Below are 20458 nucleotides of genomic sequence, written 5' to 3'. Positions count from 1 at the left end.
CCCAAAATATCAATGTTCAATCTGTCCATTTCTCGCTTGACGATATCCAGTTTACCTTGCGTCATAGATCTTACATTCCATGTTGCTATGTGATATATCTCCTTGCGACATCGGACTTTCCGGTCGCTTCCCGACACATCCACAACTGAGCGTCCTTTTGGCTTTAGCCCAGCCGCTTCATTCGTCCTGGAGCTACTAGGAATCGCCCTTTGTTCATCCCCAGTAACATGTGGGACGCCTTCCAACCTGGGGGGCTCATCTTCCGGCGCCATATCGATAATGGTATTGTGACTGGCCATAGGGTTTTCTTGGCAGGAAATACTGGAGTGGGTTGCCATTACCTTCTCCAGTGAATCACATTTTGTCAGAACTCTCTGCCGTGACCTTGACAATACAAAGGATCGAAATTGGACACTAGAAAGGGGCGCCCTAAGCGCGTTCAAAATTATCCTAGTTCGAATTCTTCTTCTGGACATGCAGCTTCGAAACTGTCTCAACTTCCCTCCGGCTCTTTTAGTTGTTTCCGCCGCCGGACATACTCTGAAGTGCACAACAGAATATTCCGGTCGCGTGCGTAGTGCTTCCTCTCTTGGTAGCGATTTGGAATTTATTTTGCAAGGTCAACTCTTCTCAAACGTAAAAAGAATTTGACGGTCACGCATTTTTCCTTACTTTTGTAATTTACGAACTTCAACTTCTGAGGCTGGGCACGCGCGAGCTAACAAAAAAACAAGGGATGTTATTGCTCGAAATTGGCTTCATTTGTTCCTCGTTATCATATACGAATAACGTTTGATAAAGCTAAGATTTTGTGATTACTGGAACTGTCACTTTACAGTACTACAACTATTACGCCTGCTCATATTTTTTCTGCGCATATTATAGTTACTATACCATAAACAGTGATGTCATGGTTGCAGATCGCAAAACCAGATTATGAAATAGGAAACAGAGACGTTGATTTGAGTTACGGTTGTGACGAATCCTCAAGGCATAATGTTTATATAGGGCATAACTATATTTTTCTGGATAACGCACACTTGCTATTTGGAATCCATTTTCGCAATGCTCTTATACAAAATTTTAAACAGGATATTGCGTTGACTATGTAACACTAACTCGCCCACGCTTCCACTCCATCAAAAAATAAAGCAGGAAAAGATGCTATCTGCTATAGATATTTTTTTGTTTTTTATGACGTGCGTTAAAAATGCTAAAATATTGCAATTCAGCTACCGAGTATTATAAGACAAATTATTACTATTTTAAAACACAAGCTCACATAAAATGCGGCGTGCCGAAACGCACCAAATAAACTTTTACTCACGCATGGCGGGAGAAAAATCGTTTTGTCATTTTCTTTAAAAGTCCACGCGTCAATAAACTATAAAATTGTAAAAAAACTAAAGGTTTTGCCGGTGAGCCAGCACTACCAAAGGAATCACAGCGCAGCGAAAAGCGCCTAATTGAACTCGCAGACTTTGCTCTGCTTCGGGTTTTGGAATTTTAAGTTGCCGCATGTGATTTCAGCCTCAAACCGTACCAGTGCCGACACTAACGCGCATTGCCTTGTGCTCATGCGCACCGTTTATACATTTACGCTTAAGTTAGAGACGGGTATTCGAAACTTTGCTTAGTGCCAGTTTGAGCCGCGTTATTCTGTTAAAACATGGCAGTCGGTATTACATTAAGAGCTTTGCGTGTGGTGTCGTCATTCTTCTTCTTCCCCTGTGCTGAACATGCTATTAACCATGACCTGTCCTGCTTAGGGGCCTCTCCAGCCCATGTCACTCTGTAATTCGCAGGAGAGCAAAAGTGGGTCACCACCAGCTCGTTCTGAATATGTTTTTCTCTCTGTAGAGATAAGATAACGGGAGTGAACAGCCGGGCTTCCAGATGTCTAGAGGAGGAAAGGGTAAAGACTCTGCTTTCCCTAAACCAGTCCAGTTTTATCTACCCTCTCCATCTTGGACACATGAAATGTGTAGTGCTTCATGAAAGAAGCCATTCTTGGCTTGTGGCAGCCAAGCTTCAGTCGTGCGGCCTCGCGAGTCCCTGCTCAACTTTTGCCGAGTCATGGAGTCAACATCGCCTTTTGCTGGTGGCAAAAATGGTTCAGTTCCATCTGCGCGCGTCTCTCAGCCGACCACCGCATATTGTGAAGCGACTTACATCGACGCCTGCCGAATCCTGGCTGTTTCCCGCAGCAAAATGGACTTGATGCGTTCCCGTCGACAAAGCGTGTGCCTGCGCTGGCGCTTTTTCGTGAACATGGTGATAAAGAAAGCGGAGGAAATCATGTCTGCCTCGTGTCCTGATGACTCCTACAGTGACTCTGATGAAGACGACATTGTTGTGCTTGTGTAAAAACGCGACTCCTTCGACAGCTTCGTTTGATAAGAACAAAGCCGACAAGGACCCTGTGCCTGCTAAATGTGATCAATGCTGCCAACAACCCTCTCCCTGGAGCTTGTATATAATTTGTATCCATGCCCATGTTTTATGCCCATTTCTAATTAAGCCAAGCTTGGGTAAATAAACTATAGTTTCATTTCGAACTTTTTTTTGCTATTCATATTATTAAGGGAGGCTTTGCATGCTTCATTTTTTGTAAATTGCCTATTCTCGATGCACTTCGTATTTCCTTAATTGCTCTCAAAATAGTTGCCAGAAAAACGTTTTAATTTCACGCGCTCGTTTGCTGCTGTCGCAGTCCTTTTTCTCACCGTACCCTCCAAATCTCGTTTGAATAGTTAACACGCAGGAACGAAGAAAGGAACAAATGTATACACTGATTTATTGTTGGTTGAGCATTCAGTAGTAATTTCAATATTGTTTCCATTATTCCTATACCGTAGGTTATGGAGGCTAATTTGGATGGAGAGTTTTCTTGTCCCTTCCGAGTAAAGCTGCTTATAGCACTAACAGTTCACGTGCAAGAAGAATAGAAAGGTTCAATGGTGCTGAACCTAATATAGAGGGAAATCATGAGATCAGCTGCTCTAGTAGTCGAGGATATTTTCAATGAACCTGCAAGTGGGAAACAACAAAGTGAAAAGCACCTTCAAAGGACTCTCCGGCCGAATCGACTTTCGCAATCGCATTCACACACCTCATCTAAAAACAAAAGCGGCATTTTACGAGCCGCGTGTTACACAAATTCTTGCAAACCTTGGGTCGGTGAAAACCATAAGCATGTATTCGCAAGCGTTTCTCCCAAGGGTGATATAAAACAAAATATTCAGCGCGCTGTTTAGGCCAAATTGACGCAGAATATGGAGGTAGGCGCATATTAGTAAGCAACAAAAATTGTAAACCCAATTTTTCTGCACAATTATACAGAAACGTAAACTGGATGCGAATGCAAAATACGTACGTCCAAATAATGAAATTGACAATGCAAAGGATCGAAATTGGACACTAGAAAGGGGCGCCCTAAGCGCGTTCAAAATTATCCTAGTTTGAATTCTTCTTCTGGTCATGTAGGTTAAAAACTGTCTCAACTTCCCACCGGCTCTTTTAGTTGTTTCCGCCGCCGGATATACTCTGAAGTGCACAAGAGAATATTCCGGTCGCTTGCGTGGTGCTTCCTCTCTTGGTAGCGATTTGGAATTTATTTTGCAAGGTCAACTCCTCTCAAACGTAAAAAGAATTTGACGGTCACGCATTTTTCCTTACTTTTGTAATTTACGAACTTCAACTTCCGAGGCTGGGCACGCGCGAGCTAATAAAAAAAACAAGGGATGTTATTGCTCGAAATTGACTTCATTTGTTCCTCGTTATCATATACGAATAACGTTTGATAAAGCTAAGACTTTGTGATCAATGGAACTGTCACTTTCCACTGCTACAACTATTACGCCTGCTCATATTATTTCTACGCATATTTTAGTTACTATACCATAAACATTGATGTCATGGTTGCAGATCGCAAAACCAGAGTATGAAATAGGAAACAGAGACGTTGATTTGAGTTACGGTTGTGACGAATCCTCAAGGCATAATGTTTATATAGGGCATAACTATATATTTCTGGATAACGCACACTTGCTATTTGGAATACATTTTCGCGATGCTCTTATACAAAATTTTAAACAGGATATTGTGTTGACTATGTAACACTAACTCGCCCACGCTTCCACTCCATCAAAAAATAAAGCAGGAAAAGATTCTATCGGCTATCGATATTTTTGTTTTTTTTTATGACGATCGTTAAAAATGCTATAATATTGCAATTCAGCTACCGTTTATTATAAGCCAAATTATTACTTTTTTTAAAACACAAGCTCACATAATAAGCGGCGTGCCGAAACGCACCAAATAAACTTTTACTGACGCATGGCGGGAGAAAAATCGTTTTGCCATTTTCTTTAAAAGTCCACGCGTGAATAAACTATAAAATTATAAAAAAACTAAAGGTTTTGCCGGTGAGCCAGCACTACCAAAGGAATCACAGCGCCGCGAGAAGCGCCTAATTTAACTCGCAGACTTTGCTCTGCTTCGGGTTTTGGAATTCTAAGTTGCCGAATGTGATTTCAGCCTCAAACCGTACCAGTTCCGACACTAACGCGCATTGCCTTGTGCTCATGCGCATAGTTTATACATTTACGCTTAAGTTATAGACAGGTATTCGAAACTGTGCTTAGTGCCAGTTTGGTAGTTTGAGCCGCGTTATTCTGTTAAAACATGGCCGTGGGTATTACATTAAAAGCTTTGTGTGTGATGTTGTCATTCTTCTTTCCCTGTGCTGAACAAGCTTTTAACCATGACCTGTCCTGCTAAGGGACCTCTCCAGCCCATGTCAGTTTGTAATTCGCAGGAGAGCAAAAGTGGGTCACCACCAGCTGGTTCTGAATATGTTTTTCTCTCTGTAGAGATAAGATAACGGGAGTGAACAGCCGGGCTTCCACACGACTAGAGGAGGAAAGGGTAAAGACTCTGCTTTCCCTAAACCAGTCCAGTTTTATCTACCCTCTCCATCTTCGACACATGAAATGTGTAGTGCTTCATGAAACAAGCCATTCTTGGCTTGTTGCAGCCAAGCTTCAGTCGTGCGGCCTCGCGAGTCCCTGCTCAACTTTTGCCGAGTCATGGAGTCAACATCGCCTTTTGCTGGTGGCAACAATGGTTCAGATACATCTGCGCGCGTCTCTCAGCCGACTACCGCATATAGTGAAGCGACTTACATCGACGCCTGCCGAATCCTGGCTGTTTCCCGTAACAAAATGGACTTGATGCGTTCCCGTCGACAAAGCGTTTGCCTGCGCTGGCGCTTTTTCGTGAACATGATGATAAAGAAAGCGGAGGAAATCATGTCTGCCTCGTGTCCTGATGACTCCTACAGTGACTCTGATGAACCCGACATTGTCGTGCTCGTGTAAAAACGTGACTCGTTCGACAGCTTCGTTTGATGAGAACAAAGCCGACAAGGACGTTGTGCCTGCTAAATGTGATCAATGCTGCCAACAACCCTCTCCCTGGAACCTGTATATAATTTGTATCCATGGCCATATTTTATGTCCGTTTCTAATTAAGCCATGCTTGGGTAAATAAACTATAGTTTCATTTCGAACTCTTTCTTGCTATTCATATTATTAAGGGAGGCTTTGCATGCTTCATTTTTTGTAAATTGCCTATTCTCGATGCACTTCGTATTTCCTAAATTGCTCTCAAAATAGTTGCCAGAAAAAATTGTTTTTTTTTTCACGCGCTCGTTTGCTGCCTGTCGCAGTCTTTTTTCTCACCGTACCCTCCAAATCTTGTTTGAGTAGTTACCACGCAGGAACGAAGAAAGGAACAAATGTATACACTGATTTATTGTTGGTAGAGCATTCAGTAGTAATTTCAATATTGTTTCCATTATTCCTATACAGTAGGTTATGGAGGCTTATTTGGATGGAGAGTTTTCTTGTCCCTTCCGAGTAAAGCTGCTTATAGCACTAACAGTTCACGTGCAAGAAAAATAGAAGGGTTCAATGGTGCTGAACCTAATATAGAGGGAAATCATGCGATCAGCTGCTCTAGTAGTTGAGGATATTTTCAATGAACATGCAAGTGGGAAACAACAAAGTGAAAAGCACCTTCAAAGGACTCTCAGGGCGAATCGACTTTAGCAATCGCTTTCACACACCTCATCTAAAAACAAAAGCGGCATTTTACGTGCCGCGTGTTACACAAATTCTTGCAAACTTTGGTCGGTGAAAACCATAAGCATGTATTCGCAAGCGTTTCTCCCAAGGGTGATATAAAAAAAAATATTCAGCGCGCTGTTTAGGCCAAATTGACGCAGAATATGGAGGTAGACGCCTATTAGTAAGCAAGAATAAATGTAAACCCAATTGTTCTGCACAATTATACAGAAACGTAAACTGGATGCGAATGCAAAATACGTACGTTTAAATAATGAACTTGACAATGTAAAGGATCGAAATTGGACACTAGAAAGGGGCGCCCTAAGCGCGTTCAAAATTACCCTAGTTTGAATTATTCTTCTTGACATGTAGGTTCAAAACTGTCTCAACTTCCCTCCGGCTCTTTTAGTTGTTTCCGCCGCCGGATATACTCTGAAGTGCACAAGAGAATATTCCGGTCGCGTGCGTGGTGCTTCCTCTCTTGGTAGCGATTTGGAATTTATTTTGCAAGGTCAACTCCTCTCAAACGTAAAAAGAATTTGACGGTCACGCATTTTTCCTTACTTTTGTAATTTACGAACTTCAACTTCCGAGGCTGGGCACGCGCGAGCTAATAAAAAAACAAAGGGATGTTATTGCTCGAAATTGACTTCATTTGTTCCTCGTTATCATATACGAATAACGTTTGATAAAGCTAAGACTTTGTGATCAATGGAACTGTCACTTTCCACTGCTACAACTATTACGCCTGCTCATATTATTTCTACGCATATTATAGTTACTATACCATAAACATTGATGTCATGGTTGCAGATCGCAAAACCAGAGTATGAAATAGGAAACAGAGACGTTGATTTGAGTTACGGTTGTGACGAACCCTCAAGGCATAATGTTTATATAGGGCATAACTATATATTTCTGGATAACGTACACTTGCTATTTGGAATCCATTTTCGCAATGCTCTTATACAAAATTTTAAACAGGCTATTGTGTTGACTATGTAACACTAACTCGCCTACGCTTCCACTCCATCAAAAAATAAAGCAGGAAAAGACTCTATCGGCTATCGATATTTTTTGTTTTTTTTTTATGACGAGCGTTAAAAATGCTATAATATTGCAATTCAGCTACCGAGTATTATAAGCCAAATTATTACTTTTTTAAAACACAAGCTCACATAATAAGCGGCGTGCCGAAACGCACCAAATAAACTTTTACTGACGCATGGCGGGAGAAAAATCGTTTTGCCATTTTGTTTAAAAGTCCACGCGTCAATAAACTATAAAATTGTAAAAAAACTAAAGGTTTTGCCGGTGAGCCAGCACTACCAAAGGAATCACAGCGCCGCGAAAAGCGCCTAATTGAACTCACAGACTTTGCTTTGCTTCGGGTTTTGGAATTCTAAGTTGCCGCATGTGATTTCAGCCTCAAACCGTACCAGAGCCGACACTAACGCGCATTGCCTTGTGCTCATGCGCACCGTTTATACATTTACGCTTAAGTTAGAGACGGGTATTCGAAACTTTGCTTAGTGCCAGTTTGAGCCGCGTTATTCTGTTAGAACATGGCCGTTGGTATTACATTAGGAGCTTTGCGTGTGGTGTCGTCATTCTTCTTCTTTCCCTGTGCTGAACATGGTTTTAACCATGACCTGTCCTGCTTAGGGGCCTCTCCAGCCCATGTCACTCTGTAATTCGCACAAGAGCAAAAGTGGGTCACCACCAGCTGGTTCTGAATATGTTTTTCTCTCTGTAGAGATAAGATAACGGAAGTGAACAGCCGGGCTTCCACACGTCTAGAGGAGGAAAGGGTAAAGACTCTGCTTTCCCTAAACCAGTCCAGTTTTATCTAACCTCTCCATCTTGGACACATGAAATGTGTAGTGCTTCATGAAGCAAGCCATTCTTGGCTTGTTGCAGCCAAGCTTCAGTCGTGCGGCCTCGCGAGTCTCTGCTCAACTTTTGCCGAGTCATGGAGTCAACATCGCCTTTTGCTAGTGGCAACAATGGTTCAGATACATCTGCGCGCGTCTCTCAGCCGACTACCGCATATAGTGAAGCGACTTACATCGACGCCTGCCGAATCCTGGCTGTTTCCCGTAGCAAAATGGACTTGATGCGTTCCCGTCGACAAAGCGTGTGCCTGCGCTGGCGCTTTTTCGTGAACATGGTGATAAAGAAAGCGGAGGAAATCATGTCTGCCTCGTGTCCTGATGACTCCTACAGTGACTCTGATGAAGACGACATTGTAGTGCTCGTGTAAAAACGCGACACCTTCGACAGCTTCGTTTGATGAGAACAAAGCCGACAAGGACCCTGTGCCTGCTAAATGTGATCAATGCTGCCAACAACCCTCTCCCTGGAACCTGTATATAATTTGTATCCGTGGCCATATTTTATGTCCGTTTCTAATTAAGCCAAGCTTGGGTAAATAAACTATAGTTTCATTTCGAACTCTTTCTTGCGATTCATATTATTAAGGGAGGTTTTGCATGCTTCATTTTTTGTAAATTGCCCATTCTCGATGCACTTCGTATTTCCTAAATTGCTTCAAAATAGTTGCCACAAAAACATTGATTTTTTTTTTTCACGCGCTCGTTTGCTGCCTGTCGCAGTCCTTTTTCTCACCGTACCATCCAAATCTTGTTTGAATAGTTACCACGCAGGAACGAAGAAAGGAACAAATGTATACACTGATTTATTGTTGGTAGAGCATTCAGTAGTAATTTCAATATTGTTTCCATTATTCCTATACAGTAGGTTATGGAGGCTAATTTGGATGGAGAGTTTTCTTGTCCCTTCCGAGTAAAGCTGCTTATAGCACTAACAGTTCACGTGCAAGAAAAATAGAAGGGTTCAATGGTGCTGAACCTAATATAGAGGGAAATCTTGAGATCAGCTGCTCTAGTAGTCGAGGATATTTTTTTTTGATGAACATGCAAGTGGGAAACAACAAAGTGAAAAGCGCCTTCAAAGGACTCTCAGGTCGAATCGACTTTAGCAATCGCTTTCACACACCTCATCTAAAAACAAAAGCGGCATTTTACGTGCCGCGTGTTACACAAATTCTTGCAAACCTTGGGTCGGTGAAAACCATAAGCATGCATTCGCAAGCGTTTCTCCCAAGGGTGATATAAAAAATTATTGAGCGCGCTGGTTAGGCCAAATTGACGCAGAATATGAAGGTAGGCGCCTATTAGTAAGCAGCAATAAATGTAAACCCAATTGTTCTGCACAAATATACAGAAACATAAACTGGATGCGAGTGCAAAATTACATACGTCTAAATAATGGAATTGACAATGCAAAGGATCGAAATTGGACACTAGAAAGGGGCGCCCTAAGAGCGTTCAAAATTATCCTAGTTCGAATTCTTCTTCTGGACATGTAGCTTCGAAACTGTCTTAACTTCCCTCCGGCTCTTTTATTGTTTACGCCGCCTGACATACTCTGAAGTGCACAAGAGAATATTCCGGTCGCGTGCGTGGTGCTTCCTCTCTTGGTAGCGATTTGGAATTTATTTTGCAAGGTCAACTCTTCTCAAACGTAAAAAGAATTTGACGGTCACGCATTCTTCCTTACTTTTGTAATTTACGAACATCAACTTCTGAGGCTGGGCACGCGCGAGCTAACAAAAAAACAAGGGATGTTATTGCTCGAAATTGACTTAAATTGTTCCTCGTTATCATATACGAATAACGTTTGATAAAGCTAAGATTTTGTGATCACTGGAACTGTCACATTCGACTGCTACAACTATTACGCCTGTTCATATTATTTCTACGCATATTATAGTTACTATACCATAAACAGTGATGTCATGGTTGCAGATCGCAAAACCAGAGTATGAAATAGGGAACAGAGACGTTGATTTGAGTTACGGTAGTGACGAATCCTAAAGGCATAATGTTTATATAGGGCATAATTATATATTTCTGGATAACACACACTTGCTATTTGGAATCCATTTTCGCAATGCTCTTATACAAAATTTTAAACAGGATATTGTGTTGACTATGTAACACTAACTCGCCCACGCTTCCACTCCATCAAAAAATAAAGCAGGAAAAGATTCTATCGGCTATCGATATTTTTTGTTTTTTATGACGAGCGTTAAAAATGCTAAAATATTGCAATTCAGCTACCGAGTATTATAAGCCAAATTATTACTTTTTTAAAACACAAGCTCACATAATAAGCGGCGTGCCGAGACGCACCAAATAAACGTTTACTCAAGCATGGCGGGAGAAAAATCGTTTTGCCATTTTCTTTAAACGTCCACGCGTCAATAAACTATAAAATTGTAAAGAAACTAAAGGTTTTGCCGGTGAACCAGCACTACCAAAGGAATCACAGCGCCGCGAAAAGCGCCTATTTAACTCGCAGACTTTGCTCGGCTTCGGGTTTTTAATTCTAAGTTGCCGCATGTGATTTCAGCCTCAAACCGTACCAGTGCCGACACTAGCGCGCATTGCCTTGTGCTCATGCGCACAGTTTAAATATTTACGCTTAAGTTATAGGCAGGTATTCGAAACTGTGCTTAGTGCCAGTTTGGTAGTTTGAGCCGCGTTATTCTGTTAAAACATGGCCGTCGGTATTACATTAAGAGCTTTGCGTGTGGTGTCGTCATTCTTCTTTCCCTGTGCTGAACACGCTTTTAACCATGACCTGTCCTGCTTAGGGACCTCTCCAGCCCATGTCAGTTTGTAATTCGCACGAGGGCAAAAGTGGGTCACCATCAGCTGGTTCTGAATATGTTTTTCTCTCTGCAGAGATAAGATAATGGGAGTGAACAGCCGGGCTTCCACAGGACTAGAGAAGGAAAGGGTAAAGACTCTGCTTTCCCTAAACCAGTCCAGTTTTATCTACCCTCTCCATCTTGGACACATGAAATGTGTAGTGCTTGATGAAACAAGCCATTCTTGGCTTGTTGCAGCCAAGCTTCAGTCGTGCGGCCTCGCGAGTCCCTGCTCAACTTTTCCCGAGCCATGGAGTCAACATCGCCTTTTGCTGGTGGCAACAATAGTTCAGTTCCATCTGCGCGCGTCTCTCAGCCGACTACCGCATATTGTGAAGCGACTTACATCGACGCCTGCCGAATCCTGGCTGTTTCCCGCAGCAAAATGGACTTGATGCATTCCCGTCGACAAAGCGTGTGCCTGCGCTGGCGCTTTTTCGTGAACATGGTGATAAAGAAAGCGGAGGAAATCATGTCTGCCTCGTGTCGTGATGACTCCTACAGTGACTCTGATGAAGACGACATTGTTGTGCTTGTGTAAAAACGCGACTCCTTCGACAGCTTCGTTTGATGAGAACAAAGCCGACAAGGACCCTGTGCCTACTAAATGTGATCAATGCTGCCAACAACCCTCTCCCTGGAACTTGTATATAATTTGTATCCATGCCCATATTTTATGTCCGTTTCTAATTACGCCAAGCTTGGGTAAATAAACTGTAGTTTCATTTCGAACTTTTTCTTGCTATTCATATCATTAAGTGAGGCTTTGCATGCTTCATTTTTTGTAAATTGCCTATTCTCGATGCACTTCGTATTTCCTTATTTGCTCTCAAAATAGTTGCCAGCAAAAACATTGTTTTTTTTTTTCACGCGCTCGTTTGCTGCCTGTCCCAGTCCTTTTTCTCAACGTACTCTCCAAACCTTGTTTGAATAGTTACCACGCAGGAACGAAGAAAGGAACAAATGTATACACTGATTTATTGTTGGTGGAGCATTCAGTAGTTATTTATTTATTTATTTATTGAACTTTACAGGCCCCGAAGGGCATTGTGTAAGGGGGGTTACAATATCAAGGTTAATGGCTGTAAACAAGGAGCAGACACTAGGTATTACATAATTTCAAACATAAAAGAATTCCCAACGTAATTATACATGGTCGCTACAGAATAGAGTACATACAGATGCATATAAAAATATGAGAGAAAACATTTAGAAAGAAAGGCAACATGATAATAGTATAACATAGGTCAATATTGTTTCAATATTGTTTCCATTATTCCTATACAGTAGGTTATGGCGGCTAATTTGGATGGAGAGTTTTCTTGTCCCTTCCGCCTAAACCTGCTTATAGCACTAACAGTTCACGTGCAAGAAAGATAGAAGGTTCAATGGTGCTGAACCTAATATAGAGGGAAATCATGGGATCAGCTGCTCCAGTAGTCGAGGATGTTTTCGATGAACATGCAAGTGGGAAACAACAAAGTGAAAAGCACCTTCAAAGGACTCTCAGGTCGAATCGACTTTCGCAATCGCTTTCACAAACCTCATCTAAAAACAAAAGCGGCATTTTACGAGCCGCGTGTTACACAAATTCTTGCAAACCTTGGGTCGGTGAAAACCATAAGCCTGCATTCGCAAGCGTTTCTCCCATGGGTGATATAAAACAAAATATTCAGCGCGCTGTTTAGGCCAAATTGACGCAGAATATGGAGGAAGGCGCATATTAGTAAGCAACAAATATTGTAAACCCAATTGTTCTGCACAAATATACAGAAACATAAACTAGATGCGAATGCAAAATACGTACGTCTAAATATTGAAATTGACAATACAAAGGATCGAAATTGGACACTAGAAAGGGGCGCCCTAAGCGCGTTCAAAATTATCCTAGTTCGAATTCTTATTCTGGACATGTAGCTTCAAAACTGTCTCAACTTCCCTCCGGCTCTTTTAGTTGTTTCCGCCGCCAGACATACTCTGAAGTGCACAAGAGAATATTCCGGTCGCGTGCGTGGTGCTTACTCTCTTGGTAGCGATTGGAATTTATTTTGCAAGGTCAACTCTTCTCAAACGTAAAAAGAATTTGATGGTCACGCATTCTTCCTTACTTTTGTTATTTACGAACTTCAACTTCTGAGGCTGGGCACGCGCGAGCTAACAAAAAACAAGGGATGTTATTGCTCGAAATTGACTTCATTTGTTCCCTCATTATCATATACGAATAACGTTTGATAAAGCTAAGTTTTGTGATCACTGGAACTGTCACTTTACACTACTACAACTATTACGCCTGCTCATATTATTTCTACGCACATTATAGGTACTATACCATAAACAGTGATGTCATGGTTGAAGATCGCAAAACCAGATTATGAAATAGGAAACAGAGACGTTGATTTGAGTTACGGTTGTGACGAATCCTCAAGGCATAATGTTTATATAGGGCATAACTATATATTTCTGGATAACGCACACTTGCTATTTGGAATCCATTTTCGCAATGCTTTTATACAAAATTTTAAACAGGATATTGCGTTGACTATGTAACACTAACTCGCCCACGCATCCACTCCATCAAAAAATAAAGCAGGAAAAGATGCTATCGGCTATCGATATTTTTTGTTTTTTATGACGTGCGTTAAAAATGCTAAAATATTGCACTTCAGCTACCGAGTATTATAAGCCAAATTATTACTTTTTTAAAACACAAGCTCACATAATAGGCGGCGTGCCGAAACGCACCAAATAAAGTTTTACTGACGCATGGCGGGAGAAAAATCGTTTTGCCTTTTTCTTTAAAAGTCCACGCGTCAATAAACTATAAAATTGTAAAAAAACTAAAGGTTTTGCCGGTGAGCCAGAACTGCCAAAGGAATCACAGCGCCACGAAAAGCGCCTAATTTAACTCGCAGACTTTGCTCTGCTTCGGGTTTTGGAATTCTAAGTTGCCGCATGTGATTTCAGCCTCAAACCGAACCATTGCCAACATTAACGCGCACTGCCTTGTGCTCATGCGCACAGTTTATATATTTACGCTTAAGTTATAGACAGGTAGTCGAAACTGTGCTTAGTGCCAGTTTGGTAATTTGAGCCGCGTTATTCTGTTAAAACATGGCCGTCGGTATTACATTAAGAGCTTTGCGTGTGGTGTTGTCATTCTTATTCTTTCCCTGTGCTGAACAAGCTTTTAACCATGACCTGTTCTGCTTAGGGGCCTCTCCAGCCCATGTCAGCTTGTAATTCGCAGGAGAGGAAAAGTGGGTCACCACCAGCTGGTTCTGAATATGTTTTTCTCTCTGTAGAGATAAGATAACGGGAGTGAACAGCCGGGCATCCACAAGTGTAGAGGAGGAAAGGGTAAAGACTCTGCTTTCACTAAACCAGTCCAGTTTTATCTACCCTCTCCATTTTGGACACATGAAATGTGTAGTGCTTCATGAAACAAGCAATTCTTGGCTTGTTGCAGCCAAGCTTCATTCGTGCGGCCTCGCGAGCCCCTGCTCAACTTTTGCCGAGTCTAGGAGTCAACATCGCCTTTTGCTGGTGGCAACAATGGTTCAGTTCCATCTACGCGCGTCTTTCAGCCGACTACCGCATAATGTGAAGCGACTTACATCGACGCCTGCCGAATCCTGGCTGTTTCCCGCAGCAAAATGGACTTGATGCGTTCCCGTCGACAAAGCGTGTTCCTGCGCTGGCGCTTTTTCGTGAACATGGTGATAAAGAAAGCGGAGGAAATCATGTCTGCCTCGTGTCCTGATGACTCCTACAGTGACTCTGATGAAGACGACATTTTTGTGCTTGTGTAAAATCGCGACTCCTTCGACAGCTTCGTTTGATGAGAGCAAAGCCGACAAGGACCCTGTGCCTGCTAAATGTGATCAATGCTGCCAACAACCCTCTCCCTGGAACTTGTATATAATTTGTATCCATGCCCATATTTTACGTCCGTTTCTAATTACGCCAAGCTTGGGTAAATAAACTATAGTTTCATTTCGAACTTTTTCTTGCTATTCATATCATGAAGGGAGGCTTTGCATGCTTCATTTTTTGTAATTTGCCTACTTTCGATGCCCTTCGTATTTCCTTAATTGCTCTCAAAATATTTGCTAGCAAAAACATTGTTTTTTTTTTTCACGCGCTCGTTTGCTGCCTGTCGCAATCCTTTTTCTCAACGTACTCTCCAAATCTTGTTTGAATAGTTACCACGCCGGAGCGAAGAAAGGAACAAATGTATACACTGATATATTGTTGGTAGAGCATTCAGTAGTTATTTCAATATTGTTTCCATTATTCCTATACAGTAGGTTATGGCGGCTAATTTGATGGAGAGTTTTCTTGTCCCTTCCGAGTAAAGCTGCTTATAGCACTAACAGTTCACGTGCAAGAAAGATAGAAGGTTCAATGGTGCTGAACCTAATATAGAGGGAAATCATGGGATCAGCTGCTCTTGTAATCGAGGATATTTTCGATTAATATGCAAGTGGGAAACAACAAAGTGAAAAGCGCCTTCAAAGGACTCTCAGGTCGAATCGACATTAGCAATCGCTTTCACACACCTCACCTAAAAACAAAAGCGGCATTTTACGAGCCGCGTGTTACACAAATTCTTGCAAACCTTGGGTCGGTGAAAACCATAAGCATGTATTCGCAAGCGTTTCTTTCAAGGGTGATATAAAAAAAAAATTATCCAGCGCGCTGGTTAGGCCAAATTGACGCAGAATATGGAGGTAGGCGCATATTCGTAAGCAATAAAAATTGTAAACCCAATTGTTCTGCACAAATATACAGAAACATAAACTGGATGCGAATGCAAAATACGTACGCCTAAATAATGAAATTGACAATACAAAGGATCGAAATTCGACACTAGAAAGGGGCGCCCTAAGCGCGTTCAAAATTATCCTAGTTCGAATTCTTCTTCTGGACATGTAGCTTCAAAACTGTCTAAACTTCCCTCCGGCTCTTTTAGTTGTTTCCGCCGCCCGACATACTCTGAAGTGCACAAGATAATATTCCGGTCGCGTGCGTGGTGCTTCCTCTCTTGGTAGCGATTGGAATTTATTTTGCAAGGTCAACTCTTCTCAAACGTAAAAAGAATTTGACGGTCACGCATTCTTCCTCACTTTTGTAATTTACGAACTTCAACTTCTGAGGCTGGGCACGCGCGAGCTAACAAAAAACAAGGAATGTTATTGCTCGAAATTGACCTAAATTGTTCCTCGTTATCATATACGAATAACGTTTGATAAAGCTAAGATTTTGTGATCACTGGAACTGTCACATTCCACTGCTACAACTATTACGCCTGTTCATATTATTTCTACGCATATTATAGTTACTATACCATAAACAGTGATGTCATGGTAGCAGATCGCAAAACCAGAGTATGAAATAGGAAACAGAGACGTTGATTTGAGTTGCGGTTGTGACGAATCCTCAAGGCATAATGTTTATATAGGGCATAACTATATATTTCTGGATAACGCACACTTGCTATTTGGAATACATTTTCGCAATGCTCTTATACAAAATTTTAAACAGGATATTGCGTTGACTATGTAACACTAACTCGCCCACACTTCCACTTCATCAAAAAATAAAGCAGGAAAAGATGCTATCGGCTATCGATATTTTTTGTTTTTTATGACGGTTGTTAAAAATGCTAAAATATTGCAATTCAGCTACCGAGTATTATAAGCCAAATTATTACTTTTTTAAAACACAAGCACACATAAAAAGCGGCGTGCCGAAACGCACCAAATAAACTTTTACTCACGCATGGCGGGAGAGAGAGAGAGAAAACTTTTAATGAGCATATAATCAGTAAATATTCGCAGGAGCTGGGTGGTCGGTGCCCCTAGTCCAGGGCTCCGCTGGCAGCAGCTGACTTGCGGACTAGCTGGATAATCCAGGCTTGCTGGTCCAGGTTGTCGCTGGTCAGGGCCGCCTCCCACTGCTCGTGTGTCGGGCATGGCACTATTAACGTTGGGTCAGGTTTGTCCTGGCATTCCCAAGAGATGTGAAAGAGTGTGGGGCTTGCACCGCACCAAGGACAGTAACTCGTGTATTTTGTTGGGCTTATCTTATTTAAAATTTGAAGATTAGGGAATGTGTTTGTTTGTATTTTTCTCCAGTCTATAGCGTCCGAGGAAGGAAGGTGTTTGTGTGGTGGTGAGAAAATTCTTCTTTTTAACCGTAGGTGTTCCAGCCTGTCTCCGTAGGGTCCTAGGAGAGGGGTGAGGTAGGGATGGGGATCCGCCCGGTTTGTAAGAGCTCGGGCTAAATCATTCGCTAACTCATTTCCTTCTAGGCCTTCGTGTCCAGGTGTTCATGTAATTGTGTGCGTCTGGGAGATGGAACGTAATATTGCACACGCTCTTTTGTGAGGTTTTCCGGCCAGGTAGTCCCTGCAGGCTGGTTGGGAGTCCGTCACTACGTGTGATGACTTATTTTGGTTGTCTTGTGTTTTTATGGTGATGGCTATTGCCAGTGATTCCGCTTCCGCAGGATCCTTAGCATAGATCGAAGCCTGAATAATTGGCCTCTTCTTGTGGTCAACTGCAGCTATTGTGAACTTGCCAGGCTCGCCGTAAGCCCCTATGTCCACGTAGACAACTTCCGCGTCTTTAGACAATTGTTTTTCCACTGATTTGACTCTGGCTTTCCTTCGACCCTTCTGTAACTCATGGTGCATGTGCCTGGGTATCGGGTTCACATAGATGTTGTTTCTTGTGGATGTCGGAATTTGTGATTTAATCTCAGAAGTTCTTAGTGCCTGCCATAGCCCTAGTTTTGACAGGATTTCCCTACCCGCCTGCGTTGTTGTTAGGCGTTGTTTCTGACTCTCTAGAACCGCCTCCTTGAGCTCCTCGAAGTTGTTGTGCACTCCGAGTGCCCAAAGACGTTCCGTTGATGTTGTTGGCGGGAGGTTTAGGGCCGTTTTATAGGCTCCTCTTATGATAGTGTCAATGGCCCTTTTATCAGTGAATCTAATTTCGTGATATGGGAGCCCGTAGGTAATTCTGCTAACGACTAGGGCCTGTACAAGGCGTAGGGTGTCCTCCTCCCTCATCCCTTTCCGGTGGCAGGTCACCCTTCTAATCATTCTGGAAATTTGGTTGACTGTGGTTTTGAGTGTTTTGATTGTATAATCCACTCTCAAATTGCTTTGCAACCACAGCCCCAACACTCTGATCTTGTCCTTCTCTTGAATTATCTGGTCTCCTAGAGAGAGCTGAATTTCTCCTGGGGACTTGTAATTTCTTCTGTGTAGCCTGATAAGTTCGGATTTTTCTGGGGAGCATTGAAGACCACTCTCCCCGGCAAATTCCTCGACTAGGTCTATAGCGGCTTGCAGAGCTTCTTCTTTTTGCGCCAAGGATCCCTGAGTAGCCCAGATGGTGATGTCGTCCGCGTATAAAGTGAAACCAATATCAGTGCGGGTCAACAGTTTTTTTGCTAAATTTATCATTGCTATGTTAAATAGCATTGGAGAGATTATTGAACCCTGCGGTGTACCTTTGTTCGGCATGGGTACTTTTGGTGATCGGATCTCTCCAATTCCTATGGTGGCTGTGCGATCTGAGAGGAAAGCCTTCACGTATTTGAAAATTTTCTCTCCGCAGTTGATATTGTTTAATTCTTGCAATATGGTTTTGTGGCCAATGTTGTCGAATGCTCCTTTGAGATCTAGTGTCAGAATGAAATTTTCGCCTTTTCGGGGTATGGTGTTGATTACCTCTTCCCTAATCCGGAGGAAAGCATCTTGCGTGCAGAGTCCCTTGCGGAAGCCCAGCATGCAGGAAGGAAAGATGTTGTTTTCGTCGATGTAATTTTGGAGCCTTAGGTGGACTACTTTTTCATAGAGTTTTCCCAGGCAAGAAGTGAGGGAGATAAGACGGAGACTCTCCACAGCCGGTGGCTTTCCAGCCTTTGGTATGGTGATGATATCCGCGTGTCTCCAAGCTGATGGGACCTGTCCCTTCTCCCACAGTTCTTCGTTAGGTCTTGCAGATGTTCAGTGCTTATGTTCCTAATCATAGCGTAGGTGACTTTGTCTCCTCCAGGGGCAGTGTTTCTTGTAAATGTACGGGCGGCTGAGTAGACTTCCGCCAGTGTTATGGGGGAGACAAGGGAGGGGTTTGGTTGACCCGCATATGAAGTTTGGCAAGCCGGAGTAGGGTCTCCTATGTATTTCTTGTGCATGGCGGTGATCAACTCTGCATCTGTGCCCGGGTATTTATGGGCTATGGTGTGGAGGGTTCTTCTTGTGGCCGTTTTGGTTTTTGATGTGTCTATCATGCTTCTTAATATTGACCATGCTTTAGCTGTGCTTAGGGTACCTTTCAGTGAATTGCAGAAATCTGCCCAGTTTTGCTCGGCGAGCTTTATAGCATACTCTTGTGCTTCAGCCGTAACCTGTGCTATTTTCATTTTAAGTTTTCTATTTAATTTTTGCAATTTTCACCGTTTTAATAGACTTTTTCGGGCTTCCCATAAATGTAGGAGATGTCTGTCTACTTCTGGCGGGAGAAAAAACGTTTTGCCATTTTCTTTAAAAGTCCACGCGTCAATAAACTATAAAATTAAAAAAAAACTAAAGGTTTTGTTGGTGAGCGAGCACTACCAAAGGAATTACAGCGCCGCGAAAAGCGCCCAATTGAACTCGCTGCCTTTGCTCTGCTTCGGGTTTTGGAATTCTGAGTTGCCGCATGTGATTTCAGCCTCAAACCGTACCAGTGCCGACACTAACGCGCATTACCTTGTGCTCATGCGCATAGTTTATACATTTACGCTTAAGTTATAGACAGGTATTCGAAACTGTGCTTAGTGCCAGTTTGGTAGTTTGAGCCGCGTTATTCTGTTAAAACATGGCCGTCGGTACTACGTTGAGAGTTTTGCTTGTGGTGTCGTCATTCTTCTTCTTCCCCTGTGCTGAACATGCTTTTAACCATGACCTGCCCTGCTTAGGGGCCTCTCCAGCCCATGTCACTCTGTAATTCGCAGGAGAGCAAAAGTGGGTCACCACCAGCTGGTTCTGAATATGTTTTTCTCTCTGTAGAGATAAGATAACGGGAGGGAACAGCCGGGCTTCCACATGTCTAGAGGAGGAAAGCGTAAAGACTCTGCTTTCCCTAAACCAGTCCAGTTTTATCTACTCTCTCCATCTTGGACACATGAAATGTGTAGTGCTTCATGAAACAAGCCGTTCTTGGCTTGTTGCAGCCAAGCTTCAGTCGTGCGGCCTCGCGAGTCCCTGCTCAACTTTTGCCGAGACATGGAGTCAACATCGCCTTTTGCTGGTGGCAACAATGGTTCAGTTCCATCTGCGCGCGTCTCTCAGCCGACTACCGCATATTGTGAAGCGACTTACATCGACGCCTGCCGAATCCTGGCTGTATCCCGTAGCAAAATGGACTTGATGCGTTCCCGTCGACAAAGCGTGTGCCTGCGCTGGCGCTTTTTCGTGAACATGGTGATAAAGAAAGCGGAGGAAATCACGTCTGCCTCGTGTCCTGATGACTCCTATAGTGACTCTGATGAAGACGACATAGTTGTGCTTGTGTAACAACGCGACTCCTTCGAC

The sequence above is a fragment of the Amblyomma maculatum genome, chromosome 3, assembly GCF_055883805.1.
Source record: "Amblyomma maculatum isolate TAMU_Amacu chromosome 3, ASM5588380v1, whole genome shotgun sequence".
NCBI lineage: Eukaryota > Metazoa > Arthropoda > Arachnida > Ixodida > Ixodidae > Amblyomma > Amblyomma maculatum.
Note: the sequence above shows the minus strand (reverse complement) of the source record.